Source organism: Chelonia mydas, chromosome 10 (genome assembly GCF_015237465.2).
Source record: "Chelonia mydas isolate rCheMyd1 chromosome 10, rCheMyd1.pri.v2, whole genome shotgun sequence".
NCBI lineage: Eukaryota > Metazoa > Chordata > Testudines > Cheloniidae > Chelonia > Chelonia mydas.
In genome coordinates, this window is record NC_051250.2 from 39,659,227 (window position 1) to 39,685,705 (window position 26,479).

The 26,479-nt window shown below is 44.8% G+C and overlaps 1 protein-coding gene across 1 annotated transcript in view; it reads right to left on the reverse strand.

The window, feature by feature from the left end:
• Positions 1–2,199, reverse strand: part of TBC1D21 (TBC1 domain family member 21) — a 37,288-nt gene extending 35,089 nt beyond the window's left edge. The window contains exon 1 of the mRNA XM_043524057.1: positions 2,112–2,199. The gene's annotated coding sequence lies outside the window, so the exon portion shown is untranslated. The remainder of the gene's footprint in view (positions 1–2,111) is intronic.
• Between the last annotated feature and the right edge of the window lie 24,280 nt (positions 2,200–26,479).

Consider the following 26,479-nt stretch of genomic DNA (forward strand, 5'->3'; position numbering starts at 1 on the left):
ATCCCAAAGGACCAAGCCCCAGACCCAGGTCAATATACAAATCAGATCTTACCCACAAATCACACTATTGCCAATCCTTTAGAATCGAAAATCTCAAGGTTCGTTCATAAAAGGAAGAAGATATAGATGAGAGCTAGAATTGGTTAAATGGAATCAATTACATACAATAATGGCAAAGTTCTTGGTTCAGGCTTCTAGCAGTGATGGAATAAACTGCAGGTTCAAATCAAGTCTCTGGAGTACATCCACAACTGGGATGGATCTTTCAGTCCTTGGTTCAAAGCTTCAGTGTAGCAAAGTTAGTCCAGAGGTATGAAGCAGGATTGAAGACAAGATGGAGATCAGGCATCAGCCTTTTATAGTCTTTTCCAGGTGTAAGAATACCTCTTTGTGCTTACTATGCAAAATTACAGCAAAATGGAGTTTGGAGTCACATGGGCAAGTCCCTGCATACTTTGCTGAGTCACAAGGTGTATCTGCCTTCTCTCAATGGGTCAGTTGTATAGCTGATGGTCCTTAATGGGCCATCAAGCAGGCTAGGTAGAGCTGACACCCACTTGTCTGGGGTGTCCCCCAGAAGCATAGCAAAAGTTTGAAATACAGACAGTATAGAGCCAATACTTATATCTTTAAATACAAAAATGATACATGCATACAGATAGCATAATCATAACCAGCAAACCATAACCTTGTCTTGGACACCTTATTTGACCCCCTTTATACAATATTTGGTGCCACCACGGGGCCTTGGTTGCAACAATGTTCTATACGGTCCCAGTTCAGGTCAATAGCATCACAGGCACCGTGCCTGGTTTTCTGGGGCTTGCTCCAACTGCCACTGAGGTCAAAGGGAATCTTTCCATTGATCTTCCTGGGCTGTGGATTTATGGACTGGGATGGAAGTCCACTTGAATAGGGAAGAATTCACTTACCAGCAGGGATGAGAGAGATTTGATTAGTGAGACGCTCACATGTGGGGAGATGGTTTCCATAGCCTTTTCCACCTGCCCTTGGTAATTCCCACCAGAGCCCGCAAGACAGATGGGCATATGAAACCAAACCAAACAAGTTGGGGGTTTCGTAGCACGTTTTTTTTTAAGTGTGTGGTTTTTTAAAAAAGGTTGTCCTGTCTCTGCCCACTCCAAGAGTCCTGTAGAGGTGGTGCTTCCTGTCTCAGGAACAGAAACAGACTGAGCTGGTTGCTGATAGTTACCATGATGTCATAGGAATATTAGGTCACTCATCACAAAGGGTTTGTGAGTATGGATCCCTACAATGGACATTCTATAACAGCTTGTCAAGGCTGATTCCCCACTCTGGCACTTCAAATGCAGAAGGTGGGGGCCCACAAGGATTTTAAAAATTAATACTGGCCACTCCAGGCTTGTATTAAACTCCCAAGGTTACAGCTTCTCTCTGACCTTGGATGGGTAGATGCTGCCACCACCCAAGTGCAGAAAACCCCTTTGAAACTAGAAAGGTGCACTTGGGAATTCCTTCCTGTGGGGTACCCTCAAGCCCTTTCACCCCATCTCTGGGGAAGAGCTGAGAAAGAAAAACAAAGGAAATCAGCTGTTGCCACCAGCTAATTAAACAACATATGCACAAACCTCTTAGGACAACAAAAATCCAATACTGTTCTTAGGTTCTTAGGTCCATCAACGGCTACTAGCCAGGATGGGCAGGAATGGTGTTCCTAGTCTCTGTTTGCCAGAAGCTGGGAATCAGCGACAGGGGATGGATCACTTGATGATTACCTGTTCTGTTCATTCCCTCTGGGGCACCTGGCACTGGCCACTGTCGGAAGACAGAATACTGGGCTAGATGGACCTTTGATTTGACCTAGTAGGGCCATTCTTATATTCTTAAAAAGGTAAATTTTATTAAAAACAAACAGAAAGGAAATACATCTGGAACTTAGGCTTTTGCTAGATTTAAAAAACCCACTTACAAAATTAAAACATCGAGAATAACCTTCTTGAGGTCCAGCTTAAAGGATACAAGCAAAACAAAAAGCATTTGGGGTTAGCACAGACGAGTCCACAAGCCAATAAGAAATAAACAGAAAGAACCATAATCACATCTTCCTAGACATTTCCTAATTTACTTACATTTCTGGGGTTTCAGATAAGCAATCTTTAGGTATGATCTAATGGTTTTTCATACCTGGCTCACAGCATAACTGTTCCCTGTTTCCCCTCTTTCCTCAAGAACTACAACACACAGATAAAGGGAAGTTTTTTCCCAATTTTAAAAAGTTCTAGCCCTCCCATTGGCTCTTTTGGTCAGGTGCCCACTCCCTTCCTTTTACCTGTGGGCTTGTTAACTCTTTACAGGTAAAGCAAGTAGAGAACAGCTACTAACAGGGATTTTATAGCTAACTGGCTGGGTGGGTGTCCATAAAACGGAGCTACCCCCTCCCTTCATGTATCACAGAGCTCATCTCTAGACACTGGCTCAAATCTTACCCCAGCCAAGGATTTAGTGGTGACTAACTTTATCACCCTCTATTGGGTTGCTGATGACCTGTTTACAATGGATCGGGTCAGTCTTAGGCCATATTCCATCTATAATGTGATTATGAGGCTGTGTGAACTGCAGCAGAATTGTTCTTCTTGAGTTTACTGCACAGTTGGGTTCCAGGCTCTCAGTTAAAAAAATAAACCTGAATCAACCTTAAATTTAGAAAGAAAAAAATTGAGTCTCTCCACACTTACGGTTACAAAACTAACTTACCAAAGGTGAAAGGAACAGAAACCAGCAGTGATGTTTTCCTGAGCCTGCAGAAAGACTGAACCTGAACCTGAACCTGATCTCAAAGGTGCAAACTGCCCTATCATTGGGTATTAACAGACTTGCTGGGGATATTTTAGAGGGCAAAGCTCGACTGCGGATCATCTGGGCAGGATCACAGTTGTTACAGGAGGTAGGCCTTTTCCCGTGAATATTTTATGAGGGTGGTAAGTATCATTACCCTCCTTTGACAGATGGGAAAATGGAGGCACAGAAAGATGAGGTGAGGCAGGAGTCACTGGCTGAAGCTCTCTGGCCTGTGTCACCTGTGGGTCAGATTAGAGGAGCATAATAGTTCCTTCTGGCCTTTGAATCTAAGGTATGGCTACACTGCACGCTTCTTTCGGTGGCATGTAGAGTACCGACCCAGCTAGTAATACCTAGCATGGGTATCAATAGCCATGTAGATGGTGAGTCATGACTTAAGCAAGCAGAGTAAAGACACTCCTGAAGCCTGGGGATATGTATCCTGCATGGATCTCTACTTTCCCAAGCCATGTCTCCCTGTCTACATACTATTTTTAGTGACCAGGGAGCTTTGCGAATAGGGGCCGCTAACAGGGAGTTTCAAGAGGGAGTTTGGAAGGGGGCAAGGTACACTTGCCATTCTTTAAAACCTTTACACTAAACTATAATCAAAACTTCTTGATTTAAACAAAAACCCTGTCATTAACCTAGGTAACTGTAGGAGAAAATGCAGGCAGAAGCCCAGCAGCAGAGTGGGGGCTGTCCTGTTTATTGCACTCAGTGTAGCATGTATGATTACCTGCCCTGTGGGAGGGTGGCATATGTGTGCATTCGGTGCAAGGAGCTCCTGGTCCTCAGAGACCATGTACAGGCTTTGGAGGCCAGGGTGGCAGAACTGGAGGAGCTAAGGGAGGCAAAGAGGTATGTTGATGAGGCTTTCCGGGGCACTGTAGATTTGTCCCACCACTGCACTGTTAAGGAGGATTAAAGGCCCAGAGAAGGAGAGCAGTCAATGGAAGAGAGGGAAACCTTGTGATAGTTGGGATCCTTCTTCCAGATGATGTTGGGGTATCCTCTCGCACTGAGGTTACCTCTCCGGGGGAGGGAACTCCAGTCATTAGGAAAAGGCAGGTGTTAGTAATGAGAGATTCAATCATTAGAAACATAGATAGCTGGGTTTGTGATGACTGGGAGAACCGTATGGTGACTTGGCTGCCTGGTGCGAAGGTTGTGGATCTCTCGAGGCATCTAGATAGACTTATGTGTAGTGCTGGGGAGGAGCCGGTGGTCATGGTACATGTAGGTACCAATGACGTAGGGAAGGGTAGGAGAGACGTCCTGGAGGCCCATTTTAGGCTGCTAGGAAAGAGACTGAAATCTAGGACCTCTGTGGTGGCATTCTCAGAAATGCTACCAGTTCCATGCGCAGGGCCAGGTCGGCAGGCAGAGTTCAGAGTCTCACTGCATGGATGAGACGATGGTGTAGAGAAATGGTGTTTAGATTTATTAGGAACTGGGGAAACTTTTGGGATGGGGGGAAGTTCGGCTAGCTGTTCTGCTAAACAACCAGTGGGGCCCCTGGACAATTCAGATACAAAAGGAGCACTTAAAGACGATAGTCATTGCAGAGTAACTAAATGAATTCTTCGCTTCAGTCTTCACGGCTGAGGATGTTAGGGAGATTCCCAAACCTGAGCTGTCTTTTGTAGGTGACAAATCTGAGGAATTGTCACAGATTGAAGTGACACTAAAGTAGGTTCTGGAATAAACTGAGAAAATTAACAGTAACAAGTCACCGGGACCAGATGGCATTCACCCAAGAGTTCTGAAAGAACTCAAATGTGAAATTGCAGAACTATTAACTATGGTTTGTAACCTGTCCTTTAAATCAGCTACTGTACCCAGTGACTGGAAGATAGCTAATGTAACGCCAATATTTAAGAAGGGCTCCAGAGGTGATCCTGGCAATTACAGTAAGTCTAACGTCAGTACCGGGCAAATTAGTTGAAACAATAATAAAGAATAAAATTGTCAGACACATAGAAGAACATAAATTGTTGTGCAAAAGTCAACGTGGTTTCTGTAAAGGGAGATCATGTCTTACTAATCTATTAGAGTTCTTTGAGGGAGTCAACAAACATGTGGACAAGGGGGATCCAGTGGACATAGAGTACTTAGATTTCCAGAAAGCCTTTGACAAGGTTCCTCACCAAAGGCTCTTATGTAAATTAAGTTGTCATGGGATAAGAGGGAAGATCCTTTCATGGATTGAGAACTGGTTAAAAGACAGAGAACAAAGGGTAGGAATAAATGATAAATTTTCAGAATGGAGAGGGGTAACTAGTGATTTTCCCCTAGGGTCAGTCCTAGGACCAATCCTATTCAACCTATTCATAAATGATCTGGAGAAAGGGGTAAACAGAGAGGTGACAAAGTTTGCAGATGATACTAAACTGCTCAAGATAGTTAAGACCAAAGCAGACTGTGAAGAACTTCAAAAAGATCTCACAAAACTAAGTGATTGGGCAACAAAATGGCAAATGAAATTTAATGTGGATAAATGTAAAGTAATGCACATTGGAAAAAATAACCCCAACTATACATACAATACGATGGGGGCTAATTTAGCTACAACTAATCATAGAATATCAGGGTTGGAAGGGACCTCAGGAGGTCATCTAGTCCAACCCCCTGCTCAAAGCAGGACCAATCCCCAATTAAATCATCCCAGCCAGGGCTTTGTCAAGCCTGACCTTAAAAACTTCTAAGGAAGGAGATTCCACCACCTCCCTAGGTAACCCATTCCAGTGTTTCACCACCCTCCTAGTGAAAAAGTTTTTCCTAATATCCAACCTAAACCTCCCCCACTGCAACTTGAGACCATTACTCCTTGTTCTGTCATCAGCTACCACTGAGAACAGTCTAGATCCACCCTCTTGGGAACCCCCTTTCAGGTAGTTGAAAGCAGCTATCAAATCCCCCCTCATTCTTCTCTTTTGCAGACTAAACAATCCTAGTTCCCTCAGCCTCTCCTCAGAAGTCATGTGTTCCAGTCCCCTAATCATTTTTGTTGCCCTCTGCTGAACTCTTTCCAATTTTTCCACATCCTTCTTGTAGTGTGGGGCCCAAAACTGGACACAGTACTCCAGATGAGGCCTCACCAATATCGAATAGAGGGGAATGATCACGTCCCTGGATCTGCAAGCAATGCCCCTACTTATACATCCCCAAATGCCATTGGCCTTCTTGGCAACAACGGCACACTGTTGACTCATATCCAGCTTCTCATCCACTGTAACCCCTAGGTCCTCTTCTGCAGAACTGCTGCCAAGCCATTCGGTCCCTAGTCTGTAGCGGTGCATGGGATTCTTCCATCCTAAGTGCAGGACTGTGCACTTGTCCTTGTTGAATCTCGTCAGATTTCTTTTGGCCAAATCCTCTGATTTGTATAGGTCCCTCTGTAACCTATCCCTACCCTCCAGCATATCTGCCTCTCCTCCCAGTTTAGTGTCATCTGCAAACTTGCTGAGGGTGCAATCCACACAATCCTCCAGATCATTTATGAAGATATTGAACAAAACCGGCCCGAACACCGACTCTTGGGGCACTCCACTTGATACCGGCTGCCAACTAGACATGGAGCCATTGATCACTACCCATTGAGCCCGACAATCTAGCCAACTTTCTATCCACTTTATAGTCCATTCATCCAGCCCATACTTCTTTAACTTGCTGGCAAGAATACTGTGGGAGACCGTGTCAAAACCTTTGCTAAAGTCAAGGAACAACACATCCACTGCTTTTCCCTCATCCACAGAGCCAGTTGTCTCATCATAGAAGGCAATTAGATTAGACAGGCATGACTTGCCCTTGGTGAATCCATGCTGACTGTTCCTGATCACTTTCCTCTCCTCTAAGTGCTTCAGAACTGATTCCTTGAGGACCTGCTCCATGATTTTTCCAGGGACTGAGGTGAGGCTGACTGGCCTGTAGTTCCCAGGATCCTCCTTCTTCCCTTTTTTAAAGATGGGCACTACATTAGCCTTTTTCTAGTCGTCCAGGACTTCCCTGAATCACCATGAGTTTTCAAAGATAATAGCCAATGGCTCTGCAATCACATCCGCCAACTCCTGTAGCACTCTCGGATGCAGCGCATCCGGCCCCATGGACTTGTGCTCGTCCAGCTTTTCTAAATAGTCCCGAACCACTTCTTTCTCCACAGAGGGCTGGTCACCTCCTCCCCATATTGTGCTGCCCAGTGCAGTAGTCAGGAGAAAGATCTTGGAGTCATCGTGGATAGTTCTCTGAAGATGTCCACTGCAGTGTGCAACAGCAGTCAAAAAAGCAAACGGGATGTTAGGAATCATTAAAAAAGGGATAGAGAATAAGACAGAGAATATCTTATTGCTCTTATGTAAATCCATGGTACGCCCACATCTTGAATACTGCATACAGATGTGGTCCCCTCATCTCAAAAAAGATATACTGGCATTAGAAAAGGTTCAGAAAAGGGCAACTAAAATGATTAGGGGTTTGGAACGGGTCCCATATGAGGAGAGATTAAAGAGGCTAGGACTTTTTGGCTTGGAAAAGAGAGACTAAGTGGGGATATGATAGAGGTATATAAAATCATGAGTGGTATGGAGAAAGTGAATAAGGAAAAGTTATTTTCTTGTTCCCATAATATAAGAACTAGGGGCCACCAAATGAAATTAATGGGTAGCAGGTTTAAAACAAATAAAAGGAAGTTCTTCTTCACTGAACACACAGTCAACCTGTGGAATTCCTTGCCTGAGGAGGTTGTGAAGGCTAGGACTATAACAGGGTTTAACAGAGAACTGGATAAATTTATGGAGGTTAAGTCCATTAATGGCTATTAGCCAGGATGGGTAAGGAATGGTGTCCCTAGCCTCTGTTTGTCAGAGGGTGGAGATGGATGGCAGGAGAGAGATCACTAGATCATTACCTGTTAGGTTCACTCCCTCTGGGGCACCTGGCATTGGCCACTGTCGGTAAACAGGACACTGGGCTGGATGGACCTTTAGTCTGACCCAGTATGGCCATTCTTATGTTCTTATGTTCTTAGCAGTGTAGTGTCTCACTACTGCCCCACTGCTAGAGTTTGACACAGGGAAAGACTCCGGTAGCAGAGAAAGGCTCTGCCAGCTCCCCACTGCCAGAGCCTGTCCCCACTACCTCCCCCTGGCCAGAGCCTTTCACTGACATGTGTTGCTACACACCACAGCATGGACACAGCCTGCTTTTCACTGTGGCGTGTAGCTACCCTAGGGATACCACTCGTCTGGTTTGACCCAGACAATCCTCTTTTGGGGTGGTTTGTCCCCTGTCTGGCTCTGGGACAAAACTGGACTTGGTTTTGTCTGATATTGGATGCAGGACACCATTTTTAATAGCGTGCCACTCCTCATCCTTCTAGCATGACCTCAAAAGTACTGTTCATGTGAGGTCACGCCTACGGGGGTGGAACAGTGCACTCTTACAGATGGCTCTCCACTCCCCCCCCCCCGCCCCCGTGCAGGCACAGTGCATGTGAGGTCATGCAGCAGAGTCTCAACAGCAGAGGTGGGCCCATAGCATTCCCTGAAGTACTGGAATGTCTGGTATTGTGGGAACATGTGAGTGTCCACCGTAAGCTACCCCTTGCCTACATGCCACCAGCACTAGTGAGGAGAGTAGACATAGCCTATGGATGGATCAATTATTGTCTCCCTTGTGGCTAGTCTAAGCAGAGGAGCAGAGGACTGTATGGGGCATGTGTCCAGCTGACCCTTCTCACCCCTAGAGGCCATCCCTCCAGGGGAGAACTGAGAAATGTGCATCTTGGGGGCCGGAAAATAGTAGGAGAGAAAGGGAAGTCAGATGTCAGATGAAATATCTGAGCCAGATCCTCAGCTGGTGTAAATCAGCACAGCTCTACTGACTTATGCAGAGTGGAGCTGAGTTGCACCAGCTGCTGCTCTGGCCCCCTGCATCTCCAGAGATGCCAGAGTGAATTACAAAAGGGTTGAGAGAGAGTGAAATGAAGAGGAAAAGAGATGAGCAAGATCCCTGCAAACTCTGGGGATGACTAATGGAGAAGGAGAAATCAGTTAATTATGTGTTGTGAAACAGAGCTGCTCCAAAATGAATTTTTAATGAAAAAAATGATGCACTTTCCCAGCTATTTCACAAAGAAAAGTGAAGCTGGGGCGATGGCTCCCAAAACTGTGACTTCTGGGCATTGCTGGACTGCACACACACCACAAAGTGACGGGCCAAACTTTCTGCTAATATAACTCTCTTGACTTGAGTGGAGCTAGTTCTAGCAGACAACTGAGCTTCATATTGACTACAATGGAGCTAGGCCAATCTACTCGCTGATGATCTGACCCTTAAAGTAAAGCGTGGGAGATGTGAACTTATGTCTCCACAATGGAAGAAATTGTCTGAGACAGTCCCTGAGAACTGAAACAAGGGCCTTTTGTCATAGAAGGGTCAGTTGCAGGTTGAGTTGAGTTTTGCATTTAAAGCAGGGATACAACTCAGTTAAATCATCATCCTGGCAAATCCCAAAAGATGTAGCCTCCTTGCAGATCTAGCACCACCAGGATCCATCTATAGCTAGGTCCTTAAGGAAGTCTGGATGTTCAGTCAACCTCCACCACTGGCGATCTTATCATGCCACTGAAGCTTTTGGTGCCCATATGATTTCCAGCTATGTAGTGACATTCCCTGATCTTTCATCCTAATAAAATATACATATCAAGAAAGCTGTCTAAAACAAGTAATGCTGATGGAAGTGGTTGCTGGGTTTGGCTATGAATATCTTCATTGCTCATCTCATCCTGCCACTTAATATGGAACAGTTGACAAAGGCCCCGAGCATTGAAAACATCAATCCAGTGCTCATCATCCTTCCTCAGTGCCCACGTTTCACTGCCGAGCCACAGAGTTGGTAAAACCGGAGTCCTCTTGATCCACAGGTTCATAGCATGCTTGATACCCTCATGTCTTCGCAGAGAGCACTGAACATAGAATCATAGAACTGGAAAGGCCTTCGAGAGATCATCTAGTCCAGTCCCCTGCACTCGAGGCAGGACTCAAGACAAGACACTGCTTATAGCAGCAAAACTGCACTGGGATAAATGATTCCAGCAAAAGCGCCATTTTGCCAAAATCAGCTGCAGTCACACTAGGAGTGTTTCACGGGATAGTACACTTGTGTAGCTATACTGGGAAGTGCTCCTAATGTAGGCCTAGCCTAGGACTTTCCAGCTACCTTATCATCAAGTTGCATCCCCCCGCCTTGAAAAAATAAGCTCCAGTCACATTAGATTTAAATAAGGTTCAGTCACATTAGTCACATAGGGTGATCTACTATGTCAACAGTCCAGCAAGTCAAGGAGGAGGAATGGAGGAGAGATGAGAACAGTGCTATGTCTGGGCTGGATTCTGATAACCTTACACATATTGATTACCTCTTTATTTCACAGGAAGTCAACAGGATTTCTTATGAAGCATGCTGCTATGTGTTGTGCATGAGGGTATGAGAATCTGGCCCTCCATGCAATTATTTACTGGCATTGTGGTAACACCTAGGAGCCATAGTCATAGACCGGGAGCCCACTGTGCTGGGCACCACACAGCCACAGAACAAAAAGTCAGACCATGTCCCAAAGATCTGAAAAATAAAGGATACACCAGATGCTTCTCACCTGAAAAAACAGAGGATACGAAAAGACTGCAGGTCAGTGAGGGTGAAATATGCCACGAGGCATTACCCCATCTGTCTCATCCCACTGACCTCTAATTAATCAGTGTGACGCTGGTGGATGGAAATCAATGGTGCCAAAACTAGCAGAGGGGCTACATAATGGATTCTATCCAGCCAAACTCAGAGACTTCTCCTACAAGGTGCCAGTGTCTCTGAAGAAAGTCTAATATGGAGACAGACCAGTTAGAAGCTAAGAGTCCATAGTTGCCATCTCTTGTGATTTTATCACAGCTCTTGCAATATTTGGTGTTTTTCTTTAAGGCCCTGATTTTGGAATCATGTGCTTAAGTGGGACAAATTGAAGCAACGCTCCCCCAATATATAGAACTGAACTGTGGAAAATCCCAGGGCTTTGTTTGCACTAGGAAACATAACCATTTTCAAAACTGGTTTCTAACCATCAAGCTAGGTGACCTGACACAGATCATGGCTGACCGACCATAGTATACAACCATACCTGACCGAGATGATGGCTGCCTGACCATGGTATACAAGCACGTCTCAGGTGCAGAAAGGCACCAACTAGCTGTGGTTAAACTCTAGGCCTGGAAGGCATAACCCATCACTAGCTAACATACAGAGCATGACCTTTTCTTACTCAGCATAATGTCATTAAGTGGTTCACTAGACATTGACTTGGCAGGGTCATCTAGTGAACAAGGGACTGGACGACAAATTAGGAGATCTGGGGTCTGTTCCAGGCTTTGACGGTGACCCTGGCCATGCATTCCACCTCTCTGAGCCTCTATTTTCTTTGTCTCTCATGTCTATTACAGTTAGCATTTCTGGGTCAGGGCTGTCTCTCATTAGATATCTGCATCACCAGGAACAATAGGGCCCTGATCTCAAATGAATTTCCTGGTGAAGATACGGGTCTTGTGGAAAAGAAAGAGTGTCAGAGAAAAAAAAAGCGAGAAAGCACTTTGCAACCCTTTGTCCTCCTCTTTCTAATAAAGCTGTCATTGTTATAAAGGCTGATCTATGACAAGTGCAATCTCTCAGGCAGCTCGTCGAAATACTCCCTGGGAGATTTCCCCATCCACTCCCTGTGCCTGACATCTACACAGACCTAACAGGACCCATTTGCCTCCTATCAAACAGCACGGCTCTTCAACAATCGTGATGCAAATCCGAACTAGCCCCTCAATCATCGCTGGTCTTTTGCTTCCCTGCATGAACTGCCAGAGCAGTCATGGAGGGAGGGTGCCTGGCTTCAGAGCTGATGTGTCTATTTTGCAGATATCATTTTTGGCCAAGTTAAAACAAAATAAAAATCAACAGATGGTGAATATAGGTAATCGTATACTTGAAAGGGGCTATATTTTATTTACAGAGCATAAAGGAAAGTAGCGTCACCTTGCCTACTTGAAATCAAAGATTTATTGGCAAGTGTTTGCATGGCTCATCAGCAGTGGAGTGGAACAGTGCTGTGATGAATTTATGGTAATACAGTCACTGTTCTCTCCCCCTTCCACAAAGACATATAAATAAATCTAGCGTTTCCAGCAAGATTATGATACATTCAATGTATATGATGCTAGCCTTTTCAGAAGCATTTTTTTGTTTGAGATCTCGAAGCACTTTACACATACGGAGTAAGGCCTTCAGCTGGTGTAAATCCGTTGTAGTTTCATCCACTTCAGTGGAGCAGTGCTGGTGTACACCAGCTGAAGGTCTGGCCTACCATGTCACATCACATCCGTGGAAGGTAAGAAAGTACCATTGGCTCCCTTTAACCCAGTGGTCCCCAAACCGTGGGTCCCTCCGCATCTAGGCTAATGCTTACTGGTTAATGTTTAATATTTTACATCCCTAATCATAAGGGCTTGGATTTTCATAACTTCATTATCATTAATAGAATTTAGCCTCACAGCCCTGCTGGGATGTAGGGAAGTGTTAATCCCCGTTTTACAAAGTGGGAGCTAAGGCACAGGGTAGATGAAGGGCCAGATTTTTAATGATATTTTGGTACTTAACTCCCATTGAAATCAATGGGCATTAGGTGCCTAAAGATCTTTAAAATTCTTCTGCTAATGTAACCCACACACCTCCTGGGTGTGGTGTTCTGTCTCATCTGGATGGGGGGAGGGGGGAGAGAGAGAGAGAGAGGCTCATGCACTAAGTTCCAGAAGTCCCAGGTTTGAGCCCGCCCGCCCGCCAACTGGGGTCTGTCAGCATTACACTAAGAGTATGTCTACACTCAAGTGAGGGTGAGCCGCTCAGTCCTGGCAGACAGGTTTGCGCTAGCATGGCTGGAGCTCGTGCACTAAAACTAGCAGTGTGGTCACTGCAGCTCAGTCTGAGGCTCATGATTTTGAGCCCAGGAGGGCAGGATAGCTTGAGAGCCTGAGCCACACGTCTACACCGCTAGTGTTAAGTGCATTAGCTTGCACCACGCTAGCACGAGTCTGTGTATCTGGTCTGGGAGGCTCGCTCTTAGCTGCAGCATTGACATACTGTCTACAACTTGTCCAGGACTGTGTAAAATGTCTGTGGCTTAGCTGGGACTTGAACCAATGTCTCCTGAGTCCCAGTCTGGAACTAGATCATTCTTTATCCCTCTGGAATTTCAGCTCCAAATAAGTGGCCAGATTTTCAAATGAGCAGAGCAAATTGGGTGCAGAGATCTTTGAAAATCTGACCATGAGCATCACTAAGGGAGCTACTGGGTGCTCAGCAATATTGAAACTCTGGCCCTTATTTAAGTGCTTAAACAACAGCTGAGCCCTTGAAAATCTAACCTGACACTCATTTGAAAATCTGATCTCTAATGTCACCCCACTTCTAGAATGGAGAATTATCTTTTATAATAGCAAAAACAGTGAATATTCTTGGTCATAAACAAGTGGGCAGGGGACTAGACTCAGTGACCCAAGAGGTCCCTTCTAGTCCTATGTTCCCATAGGTACCCTTGTGATTTGTGTGTTTGCATGAGAAATGACTATTCCCTGAGTGTCCAGATGAACAAAAATGTGTTAGTGTAAATGCTCCCACACAGCAACTAATGTAGATGCACAAATGTGGACAAATCAATCAGTGGTAGAACAAGGCAAAACATTTTGACAAATTGTTTTTCATCTAAAAATGCATTTTGGGAACCCTGAAACTACTGTCAATTTTGAGTTGAATTTGATGAATGCTTTAGGTTAAAAAAATTTCAAACAAGTCAAAGCAGTTCATTTAGCCTTTTTTTGTTTCAAAATGGTGTTTTTATTTCAAATTTGGCCAATTAAAAACAAAAAGGTGAAAACACCTGAAATGGCTGAATTGAAATAAAAAACTCAAAAACCCCATCATTTTGAATCAACTAGAAACATGTCAGTCTTTTCAAAATGCAATTTTTCAGTTTTCTGATTCAATGAAAATTTTCAGAAAAGGTGTTTCAACTCAAATTGAACTGCAAATATTAGCAGATGCTGTTTTCCAAGTTCCAATAAGAACACAAAGTGTGTCATTTTTGAGGACTCTCCACTTGACCACAATATTATTTTCTTTTATATGTCCAATAAATTTTAAAAAGCATTTTTATTGAGTCATTTCCCCATCAACAACCAAGTCAATTTGCTTTTGTCCTTAAAAGAAACCAAAGTAAAATCCATATTTTATGTCAGCGCAGTAAAAATCAAATTAACACTCATCCCTCAAAGTTCTCTAGCCCATGCAACAGTGGGAATAATTGGGACACAAAGGATATAGAAATATGGTGCTAAATTCAGCCCTTTTACCAGTAGGTCACATTATTATTGACCTCAACATCTTCTAGTGCCCCCACGGCTGAATTTGATGGTAGAATATATCTAAATCCAATGTCCATTGAAGCCAATGGAAAGACTCCCATTCATTTCAATGGGCTTTGGGTCTGGCTTAGTGAGTTGTTTGCATGTGTTAGTCGAGTGATTCTCAAGATGGAGGTTGCAAACAAGTGTCAGAGTATGGCCACCACACTGCCCTTCCCATACTGCTGACTGGGAGGGGACTCTGTCTAGATCCCAGATAGATGTAGAGTTAGGGTGACCACCTTTTCAAAAGGTAGAAGCAGAATACGTGCAGGAGCCTGTCCCCTCTGTGGCTCTGCTCCTGCTCCTCCTCTTCCCGCAAGTCTCCACTCCCTGTACTGCCTCTTCCCCTGGGGAGCCCCGGACCCTCCGACTGCCCTGGACAGGGCAGCGGGGAGTCCAAGAGTAGCCCCTGACCCAAGTCCCCAACCCCCAGGGTGTGCTGTCCAGGGCAGGTGGAGAGTCTGGGGCTCCCCAGAGCAGCCTGGGCTTCCTATGCAGCAATTACCATGGTCCAGCTCTGGCTTCTGGCCTGTCCAGGGGCAGGGTCTCAGGGGGAAGAGGAGGCATGGGGGTGGGGCCTTGTGGTGAAGTGGGACTAAGGCCCACCTCAGCCCCGGCACCAGGAAGAGGCTGGCGCTACCCCTGAGCCTTGGCCAGGTGCAGAGCAACGCAGCCGGGAATCCGGGACAAATGCTGTCCCAAAGTCATTCAGCCCAGGACCGGTACTTGAACTCTGCATTTCAGGACTGTCCTGCCCAATTCAGGACAGGTGGTCACCCTATGTAGAGTACGAGGAGTGGAACCGGAGAGTTTCAGGAGGGACCTACTTTGGTGTGACACCGTGAGATTGGAGTCAGGAATGCAAATACAGGCCAAGCTGCTATCTCTGAAAGTATAGAATATCAGTACGTATTATTGGCCAGTCAGCATATTTAATAAAGATCTCTCTCCTACAACTCTGCCTGCCTTATACATCACTTATACTAATGAAAGAAATGGAGGAGGAGCCCGGGGGGGCTTAGTATGGAAAAGGGGTCAAGGTGTGAAAATGGCTGAGAACTAGAGTTGTGTGAAATTTTTTGGACATAATTGCTTTCCACCTAAAAATGAAGGTTTTGGCTGACCAAAATATTTTGTACATGTCTGTCAAATTATCCACATTATTTTGACTGGAAACCTCCCCCTCCCGGCAATTTTTTTTTTTAAGTTTAATTTTGATGTTTTCAAAGCAAAACACTGTAATTTTCCAGTTTGAAACGACTTCTCATTTCTAATTTGATTTCATTTTTAAATTTTTAAGGTTAAAAAAAACCCTTGAAAACAAAATGTTTCATTTGACCCCAAGTCAATTTTTTCCAACCCTTTTGGTTTGCCAAAATTTCTCAAAATTGTTGTTTCAGTCAACCCCAAACTCCCCTGCCTCTAGTTTGGCCAGCAAACCAAAACACTGCTTATTCAAACAACTCTACTGCGAATCAGTGGTTTAGGCCTTGTCCACATAAAAAAACCTACACTGGTTGAACGTAAATTGGTTTTTAAACTGATATAGTTAAACCTGTCCAAACTCATGTGTAAATACTATGATTTTGGATTAAGAGACCCTTATCTGAGGTGAATTTAATACTGCTTCCAACTGACTTAAGCAAAATGAAGGAAACCAAACTCAAACCGAAATCAAAGCATCCACACAGGAATTAGCACTAGTGTCAGGGTTCCTTCCCCACTCTGAACTCTAGGGTACAGATGTGGGGACCCGCATAAAAGCTCCCTAAGCTTATTTTTACCAGGTTAGGTTAAAAACTTCCCCAAGGTACAAACTTTGCTTTGTCCTTGAACAGTATGCTGCTGCCACCAAGCGTTTTAAACAAAGAACAGGGAAAGAGACCACTTGGAGACGTCTTTCCCCAAAATATCCCCCCAAGCCCTACACACCCCCTTTCCTGGGGAGGCTTGAGAATAATATCCTAACCAATTGGTTACAAAATCATCAAAGACCCAAACCCCTGGATCTTGGAACAATGGAAAAATCAGTCAGGTTCTTAAAAGAAGGATTTTATTAAAAAAAAGAAAAGTAAAAATCATCTCTGTAAAATCAGGATGGAAAATACTTTACAGGGTATTCAAATTCAAAACACAGAGGATCCCCCTCTGGGCAAAACCTTAAAGTTACAGAAAACAGGAATAAACCTCCCTCTTAACACAGGGAAAATTAATATAAAACAAAAGATAAACTAATCCGCCTTGCCTGGTTTGCCTACACTGGTTGCAATATGGGAGACTTGGATTAGGATGGGTTCGAGAAGATGGATTTCTGTCTGGCCTCTCTCAGTCCCAAGAGAGAACAACCTCGTTAACAAAAAGAAAAGGAGTGCTTGTGGCACCTTAGAGACTAACAAATTTATTTGAGTATAAGCTTTTGTGAGCAACAGCTCACTTCATCGGATGCATTCAGTGGAAAATACAGTGGGGAGATTTATATACATAGAGAACATGAGACAATGGGTGTTACCATACACACTGTAACCAGAGTGATCACTTAAGGTGAGCTATTACCAGCAGGAGAGCGGGGGGGAACCTTTTGTAGTGATAATCAAGGTGGGCCATTTCCAGCAGGTGACAAGAACGTCTGAGGAATGGGGGGGGGGGGGCAGGGGCAGGGGGGAGGGGATAAACATGGGGAAATAGTTTTACTTTGTGTAATGACCCATCCACTCCCAGTCTCTATTCAAGCCTAAGTTAATTGTATCCAGTTTGCAAATTAATTCCAATTCAGCAGTCTCTCGCTGGAGTCTGTTTTTGAAGTGTTTTTCTTGAAGTACTGCAACTTTTAGGTCTTTAATGGAGTGACCAGAGAGATTGAAGTGTTCTCCAACTGGTTTTTGAATGTTATAATTCTTGACGTCTGATTTGTGTCCATTTATTCTTTTACGTAGAGACTGTCCAGTTTGACCAATATACATGGCAGAGGGGCATTGCTGGCACATGATGACATATATCACATTGGTGGATGTGCAGGTGAACGAGCCTCTGATAGTGTGGCTGATGTTATTAGGCCCTATGATCGTGTCCCCTGAATAGATATGTGGGCACAGTTGGCAACGGGCTTTTTTGCAAGGATAGGTTCCTGGATTAGTGGTTCTGTTGTGTGGTATGTGGTTGCTGGTGAGTATTTGCTTCAGGCTGGGGGGCTGTCTGTAGGCAAGGACTGGCCTGTCTCCCAAGATTTGTGAGAGTGTTGGGTCATCCTTCAGGATAGGTTGTAGATCCTTAATAATGCGTTGGAGGGGTTTTAGTTGGGGGCTGAAGGTGATGGCTAGTGGCGTTCTGTTATTTTCTTTGTTAGGCCTGTCCTGTAGTAGGTGACTTCTGGGAACCCTTCTGGCTCTATCAATCTGTTTCTTCACTTCCGCAGGTGGGTATTGTAGTTGTAAGAATGCTTGATAGAGATCTTGTAGGTGTTTGTCTCTGTCTGAGGGGTTGGAGCAAATGTGGTTGTATCGCAGAGCTTGGCTGTAGACAATGGATCATGTCGTGTGCTCAGGGTGAAAGCTGGAGGCATGTAGGTAGGAATAGCGGTCAGTAGGTTTCCGGTATAGGGTGGTGTTTATGTGACCATCGTTTATTAGCACTGTAGTGTCCGGGAAGTGGATCTCTTGTATGGACTGGACCAGGCTGAGGTTGATGGTGGGATGGAAATTGTTGAAATCATGGTGGAATTCCTCAAGGGCTTCTTTTCCATGGGTCCAGATGATGAAGATGTCATCAATATAGCGCAAGTAGAGTAGGGGCATTAGGGGACGAGAGCTGAAGAAGCGTTGTTCTAAGTCAGCCATAAAAATGTTGGCATACTGTGGGGCCGTGCGGGTACCCATACCAGTGCCGCTGATTTGAAGGTATACATTGTCCCCAAATGTAAAATAGTTATGGGTAAGGACAAAGTCACAAAGTTGAGCCACCAGGTTAGCCGTGACATTATCGGGGATAGTGTTCTTGACGGCTTGTAGTCCATCTTTGTGTGGAATGTTGGTGTAGAGGGCTTCTACATCCATAGTGGCCAGGATGGTGTTATCAGGAAGATCACCGATGGATTGTAGTTTCCTCAGGAAGTCAGTGGTGTCTCGAAGGTAGCTGGGAGTGCTGGTAGGGTAGGGCCTGAGGAGGGAGTCTACATATCCAGACAATCCTGCTGTCAGGGTGCCAATGCCTGAGATGATGGGGCACCCAGGATTTTCAGGTTTATAGATCTTGGGTAGTAGATAGAATATCCCCGGTCGGGGTTCCAGGGGTGTGTTTGTGTGGATTTGATCTTGTGCTTTTTCAGGGAGTTTCTTGAGCAAATGCTGTAGTTTCAAAACCAGACTCCAGCGAGACACTGTTGAATTGGAATTCCCTTTTGCAAATTGGATACAATTAACTTAAGCTTGAACAGAGACTGGGAGTGGCTAAGTCATTATGCAAGGTAACCTATTTCCCCTTGTTTTTTTCCTACCCCCCTCCCCAGACGTTCTTGTTAAACCCTGGATTTGTGCTGGAAATGGCCCACCTTGATTATCATACATATTGTAAGGAGAGTGATCACTTTAGATAAGCTATTACCAGCAGGAGAGTGGGGTGGGGGGAGAGAAAACCTTTTGTAGTGGTAAACACCCATTTTTTCATGCTTTGTGTGTATAAAAAGATCTTCTACACTTTCCACAGTATGAATCCGATGAAGTGAGCTGTAGCTCACGAAAGGTTATGCTCAAATAAATTGGTTAGTCTCTAAGGTGCCACAAGTACTACTTTTCCTTTTCTTTTTGCGGATACAGACTAACACGGCTGCTACTCTGAAACCTGTCACGTAAACAAAGAGCACAAAACAAAAGCCTTCCCCCCACAAGATTTGAAAGTATCTTGTCCCCTTATTTGTCCTTTGGGTCAGGTGCCAGCCAGGTTAGCTGATCTTATTAACCCTTTACAGGTAACAGGATGTTGCCTCTGGCCAGGAGGGATTTTATAACACTGTATACAGAAAGGTGGTTACCCTTCCCTTTATATTTATGACAACAAGTTTAACTATATTGGTCTAAATTCACACCTTAGCTTATATTGGGGCATCTTTGCCATGCAAACAAGCCCCCAGTCCTTTGTATTTGTAACCTGACAACGTGTGCATGCATGCATGCATGTGTGTTGGAGTACTAATGAAGTGGTCATGTTGGTGTTAAAACTTTATTGTAGGGCTGATTCTTCCCTGTCTCTAACACTAAAGAAGGAAGGAAGGATTATGTTAAGGATATCTGGATTTGGGGGTATGGTCCTGTAGCGGGGCAGTCACCCCACTCCGGCTCAGAAAGGGTTAAAAGCCAGTCCTTGGAGAGGGTTGGGGCTGAGAGCCAATAAGAAAAGGCTGGGAGGCAGCCAATCAGGGCCAGGCTAGGCCCTATAAAAAGGCTGTGAGCCAGGAGCTGAGTCAGTCTCTCTCTTGCTTTGGGAGAGATGGACCTAGCTGCCTGAAGGAGCAAAGAGTACCATGGACAGAGCAGTGCTGAGGAGCTCAGGCCTGGTGACCTCCCAGGCTGCAGCCTGACAGGAAGGCCTATAGAGGTACTGGGTTACAGAGAAAGGCAGCAGGTCCAAACCCCCCTTACCAATGATGAGTGGCCATTACACTGCAGTGTACCCCAGTGAACAGGAGTTAGATGATCACTGGCAATAGCCACTGAGGCAAGGTGGGCTTAGAGGTTTGGGGGTTCCCCTGGGAGGGGAGACCCAGACTGTTGGTTACTGCTGGGGGAGAACCCTGAGGTAAAGGAGTACTGGGATCCAGGAAGGACACAGGGGCCCTAAGGCAGGTGAGACACCATCCTGCAGAGGGTGCTCTGGGCTGGACCAGAGCTAATTCTCTAGACGACCAGCAGGAGGCACTGCACTGGTGAGTCTCACTTCACTACAGACCCCATATATAGCTGAACCCTGAAAGCTTAAACTATGTCAAGATTTTTTCAGACTCAATCCCCTGCTGCAGTTTTCCTTGCTGTGGAATATGCATGGGAAGCAAGTTCTCTAAACATTTAATGTGCCACATCAGCAGCAGCAGGGATGGTGGAAAAGTTAAAATTCTGGAACAGCCTAATTTTCAGTCTTTTGAGACAAAGCTTCATTAATCTTTCATATTTTCTCACAGCCTTGTCACCAATTTGTTCTGATGTGATCAGAAAACATGCTAACATAAAAGGTGGGGAGGGGAAAATTTAGTGAAGTTGAAAAATAATGCACTGAGGCTTGGTCATAAGATCATCCAAGACACACATCCATCTCAAAAGTCCCAATCCTGCAATCCACTAGCACCCTGTGCCCATGTTGAGTTCCAGTCTGTGCTAGCTGACCCAACTGCAGCACAGAACAAATATGCTCCCAAGTTTGTTTGGGAACAGCAATTGCACGATCAATCTTATTAACACCTATTTCCCATTGTTCTAGCCTCTTCTCACTGTACATACTGAAAGATGATACTGTACAATCTTTTTTCACAGGCATTGAACTTCTTAAATACTGGCAACATAGATGCTTCAGTCTTCTACTGTGTTACTGACTTTCACTGCATGCACTTTGCAGTCATAAATTAATAGATTCCAAGGCCTGAAGGTACCATTCTGGTTACCTAGTCTGACCTCCTGTATAACACAGGCCATAAGACTGCCCAAAATAATGCCTAGAACATCTCACCTATGAAAACATCCCATCTTGATTACAAAGTTACCAGTGATGAAGAATCCACCACATCCCTAGGTAAATTGTTCCAATAGATAATTATACTCACTCTTAAATTGTGCCTCATTTCTAGTCTGAATTTGTCTAGCTTCAGCTTCCAGACCCTGCATCGTTATACCTTTCTCTGCTAGACTGAAGAGCCTTTACTAAATATTTTTTCCAAAGTAGTTATGTATAAACTGTGCTCAAGTCACCCCTTCATCTTCTCTTTCAGCTAAATGAATTGAGCTCTTTAAGTCTATCACTCTAAGACAGGTTTTCAATCCTTTGATCATTCTCATGGCTCTTCTCTGGACCCTCTCCAATTTATCAACATCCTTCTTGAATTGTGGACACCAGAACCAGACAGTATTCCAGCAGTGGTTGCACCAGTGCAAAATAAAAAAGGTAAACTCTGCTCTTACTCCAGATTCCCCTGTTTATGCATCCCAGGATCGCATTAGGCAATTTGGCCACAGCGTCGCATTGGGAGCTCATGTTCAGCTGCTTATCCACCATGACCCCAAATCTTTTTCTGAGTCACTGCTTCCCAGGATAGAGTCCTCCATGCTGTGAGCAAGACCTATATTCTTTTTTCCTCTCTCTCTCTCCACACACACACATTTATATTTAGCTGTATTAAAACACATATTGTTTGCTTTCACCCAGTTTACTAAGCGATCCAGATCATTTGTATCAGTGACCTGTCATCTTCATTATTTACCACTTCCCTAATCATTGTGTTGTCAGTGATGAGTTTGTTTTCTTCAGGTAATTCATAAAAATGTTAAATAGCGTTGGGCCAACAACCAACCTCTGCAGGACCCCACTAAAAACACACCTGCTCGATGTCACGTACAACTACATTTTGACACCTCTCAGTTAGCCAGCTTTTAATACAGTTTATGTGTGACATGTTAATTTTGTATCATTCTAGTTTTTTAATCAAAATGTCATGCAGTATCAGGTCAAATGCCTTACAAAAGTATAAGTATATGACACTAACACTATTATCTTTATTAACCAAATATAGTTTCATTTAACAACGATATCATGTTAGTTTGACAGGGTCTCTTTCTTTTCTCCACAAGCCCATGTTGATTTGCATTCATTACGTTACCTTCCTTTAATTCTTTATTAATAAAGTCCCATATCAGCCACTCCATTAATTTTCCTGGGATCGATGTCAGTGAAGGCTTGGCTACACTTAGGGTGACCAGACAGCAAGTGTGAAAAATCAGGACAGGAGCTGGGGTGTAGTAGGAGCCTACATAAGAAAAAGCCCAAAATATCAGGACTGTCCCTATAAAATTGGGACATCTGGTCACCCTAGCTACACTTGAATTGCAACAGTATAGACACTACCTATGTTGAGGGGTGGGGTTCTCCTTTCAGCCAAGGTAATCCTTGGAAGGAATTTTGAAGCACTTAGAGGCGAGGAGAGGAAAGTGATCAAGAACAGTCAGCATGGATTCACCAAGGGCAAGTCATGCCTGACTAACCTAATTGCCTTCTATGTTGAGATAACTGGCTCTGTGGATGAGGGGAAAGCAGTGGACATTAAAAGCCAGTCAGCTGCGAACCAGCTGAGTGGTGAACAGCAGAGAGGCTAACAGAGGGAGCCTGGGAGTTTGCCTGGGGAGAGCCCACTGAGGCTTACATCTTGCCGGCTTCTCTGACTAGTTCCTACAACTCCTGAGGAAGCTCATAGAAGGAAGGTAATATGGATGGGGAGTGTTCAGCTGTTGTGACCTGCACTGAATGTGTCATGTTTGCCTTTCTTTGACAGGACAGAAGCGACTTTGTCGGAACAAAGTGCAAGCTGGTCTCCATATTGGAAGAGCAGGTTCAAGGTCTGGAGAAACAAGTATCGATCCTGCATTGCATAAGTGAAACTGAAGATTTCCTGGACAGACATCAGGATATGCTTCTACGGGCACAATGTTCTGAAGATTCAGAGCAGGCTGCGCAGCAGGGACAGGAGGACGGTGAAGAAATTTGGCAGCATGTGACCTCCAGAAGAAGAAAGGGCAGCGTCCATGTACCAGCAACACAGATACAGGTAAGCAACCGTTTTCATGTTTTCTCCACAGGTACTAATGCGAAGAGTGGACTAGATGACACATCTGAGGGAAGGGAACAGAAGGAGACTCTGCCGATTGGAAGGCATGAGATGCACTGTCCTGGGGATGGGGGTTCCACGACCACAGCTCCCAAGAGAACGAGGCAGGTGGTGGTAGTCGGGGACTCTCTCCTCAGATGACTCAGTCCCCCTATCTGCCACCGCAACTGGGAAAACTGAGAAGTCTGCTGCTTGCCAGGAGCTAGGACTCACGATGTGAGGGAGAGACTGCCGAAACTCATCAAGCCCTCGGATCGCTACCCCTTCCTGGATGGTCCTCCAAGAAGGAGGAGTGCTAGGCAGAGACGGGCTCCACCTAACAAAGAGAGGAAAGAGCATCTTCGCAAGCAGGCTGGCTAACCTAGTGAGGAGGGCTTTAAACTAGGTTCACTGGGGGAAGGAGACCAAAGCCCTGAGGTAAGTGGGGACATGGGATACCGGGAGGAAGCACGAGCAGGAGAACGTGAGAAGGGAGGGCTCCTGCCTCATACTAAGAAAGCAGGACAAACAGCAAGTTCTTTCAAGTGCCTATACACAAATGCAAGAAGCCTGGGAAACAAGCAGGGAGAACTGGAAGTCCTGGCACGGTCAAGGAATTATGATGTGATTGGAATAACAGAGACTTGGTGGGATAACTCACATGACTGGAGTACTATCATGGACGGATATAAACTGTTCCGGAAGGACAGGCAGGGCAGAAAAGGTGGGGGAGTTACACTGTATGTAAGAGAGCAGTATGACTGCTCAGAGCTCAAGTATGAAGCTGCAGAAAAACCTGAGAGTCTCTGGATTAAGTTTAGAAGTGTGAGCAACAAGGGTGATGTCGTGCTGGGAGTCTGCTATAGACCACCAGAGCAGGGGGATGAGGTGGACGAGGCTTTGTTCCGGCAACTCACGGAAGTTACTAGATCGCAGTCCCTGGGTCTCATGGGGGACTTCAATCTCCCAGATATCCGCTGGGAGAGCAATAAAGCGATGCACAGACAATCCAGGAAGTTTTTGGAAAGGGTAGGGGACAATTTCCTGGCGCAAGTGCTGGAGGAACCAACTAGGGGCAGAGCTCTTCTTGACCTGCTGCTCACAAACTGGGAAGACTTAGTAGGGGAAGCAAAAGTGGACAGGAACCTGTGAGGCAGTGACCATGAGATGGTTGAGTTCAGGATCCTGATACAGGGAAGAAAGGAGAGCAGCAGAATACAGACCCTGGACTTCAGAAAAGCAGATTTTGACTCCCTCAGGGAACTGATGGGCAGGACCCTTTGGAAGAATAGCATGAAAGGGAAAGGTTTCAGAGTTGTAGCCATGTTTGTGTGTATCAGAAAAAGGAGGAGTACTTGTGGCACCTTAGAGACTAACAAATTTATTTGAGCATAATTTGTTAGTCTCTAAGATGTCACAAGTAATTCTCTTTTTTTGAGGGGGAAAGGCATCCAGGAGATCTGGTTGTATTTTAAAGAATCCTTATTGACGTTGCAGGAACAAAGCATCCCGAAGAGTAGAAAGAATAGTAAATATGGCAGGCAACCAGCTTGGCTTCACAGTGAAATCCTTGCTGATCTTAAACACAAAAAAGAAACTTACAAGAAGTGGAAGATTGGACAAATGACCAGGGAAGAGTATAAAAATATTGCTTGGGCATGCAGGAGTGAAATCAGGAAGGCCAAATCACACTTGGAGTTTCAGTTTGAAAGGGATGTTAAGAGTAACAAGAAGGGTTTCTTCAGGTATGTTAGCAACAAGAAGAAAGTCAAGGAAAATGTGCGCCCCTTACTGAATGAGGGGGGCAACCTAGTGACAGAGGAAGTGGAAAAAGCTAATGTACTCAGTGCTTTTTTTGCCTCTGCCTTCACGAACAAGGTCAGCTCCCAGACTGCTGCACTGGGCAGCACAGCATGGGGAGGAGGTGACCAGCCCTCGGTGGAGAAAGAAGTGGTTCGGGACTATTAGAAAAGCTGGATGATCATAGGTCCATGGGGCCAGATGCACTGCATCTGAGGGTGCTAAAGGAGTTGGCGGATGTGATTGCAGAGCCACTGGCCATTGTCTTTGAAAAGTCATGGCGATCGGGGGAGGTCCCAGATGACTGGAAAAAGGCTAACGTAGTGCCCATCTTTAAAAAAGGGAAGAAGAAGGATCCTGGGAACTAATGGCCAGTCAGCCTCATCTCAGTCCCTGGAAATATCATGGAGCAGGTCTTCAAGGAATCAATTTTGAGGCAGTTAGAGGAGAGGAAGTGATCACTATTATGAGATAACTGGCTCTGTGGATGAGGGGAAAGCAGTGGCTTTTGATACGGTCTCCCACAGTAGTCTTGCCAGCAAGTTAAAGTAGTACGGGCTGGATGAATGGACTATAAGGTGGATAGAAAGCTGGCTAGATCGTCAGGCTCAACGGTAATAATCAAGGACTCCATATCTAGTTGGCAGCCGGTATCAAGCAGAGTGCCCCAAGAGTCGGTCCTGGGGCCGTTTATTTCAATATCTTCATTAATGGTCTGGAGGATGGCGTGGACTGCACCCTCAGCATGTTTGCAGATGACACTAAACTGGGAGGAGTGGTAGATATGGGGTTGGACTAGATGACCTTCTGAGGTCCCTTCCAACCCTGATATTCTATTATTCTACGATTCTATATTTTCTGATTAAAATGATATAGATCATCGTTGCAACCACTGTTATATATTTGCAGCAAATATTCTATAAAGATTGTCGAGTAAGCAGTCTATGAAAAGGTTATAATTTGCTGGTTATGATTATGCTATCTGTATGCATGTATCATTTTTGTATTTAAAGTTATAAGTATTGGCTCTATACCTGGATTTCAAATGTTTGCTCCTGGGGTAACGCCCACAAAGTAATCAACCAGATATGCCATGTAAAATATCTGCAAAAATGTCACAATTTGTCTGATATGATAGTCTTGTTTATATGGTTGTATCACCTTTTGTATTATGAGTTATAGGTATATATGTTTGTCTGTATTTCAAACTTGTGCTATGCTTCTGGGTGACTGCCCCGGACAGTTTTGGCATCAGCACTGCCTAGTCTGCTTGATGGCCTATTAACTACCGTCAGCTATACAACTGACCCGTTGAGAGAAGGCCTTATAACTCACCTTATAACTCAGCCAGGCATGCAGGGAACTCTAAGGAGAGAGAGAAGAGAGAACTCTAAGGCTTCCAAACCATGTGCTGGGCAGCTTGTGTTTGAAACAAAGGAAGCACAGGCCTCATGGCAAGAGACTATGAAAGGAAGCTGCATCTTCTCCATTTTGTCTTCAATCCTGCTTCTTATATCTGGAGGAATTTTTCTA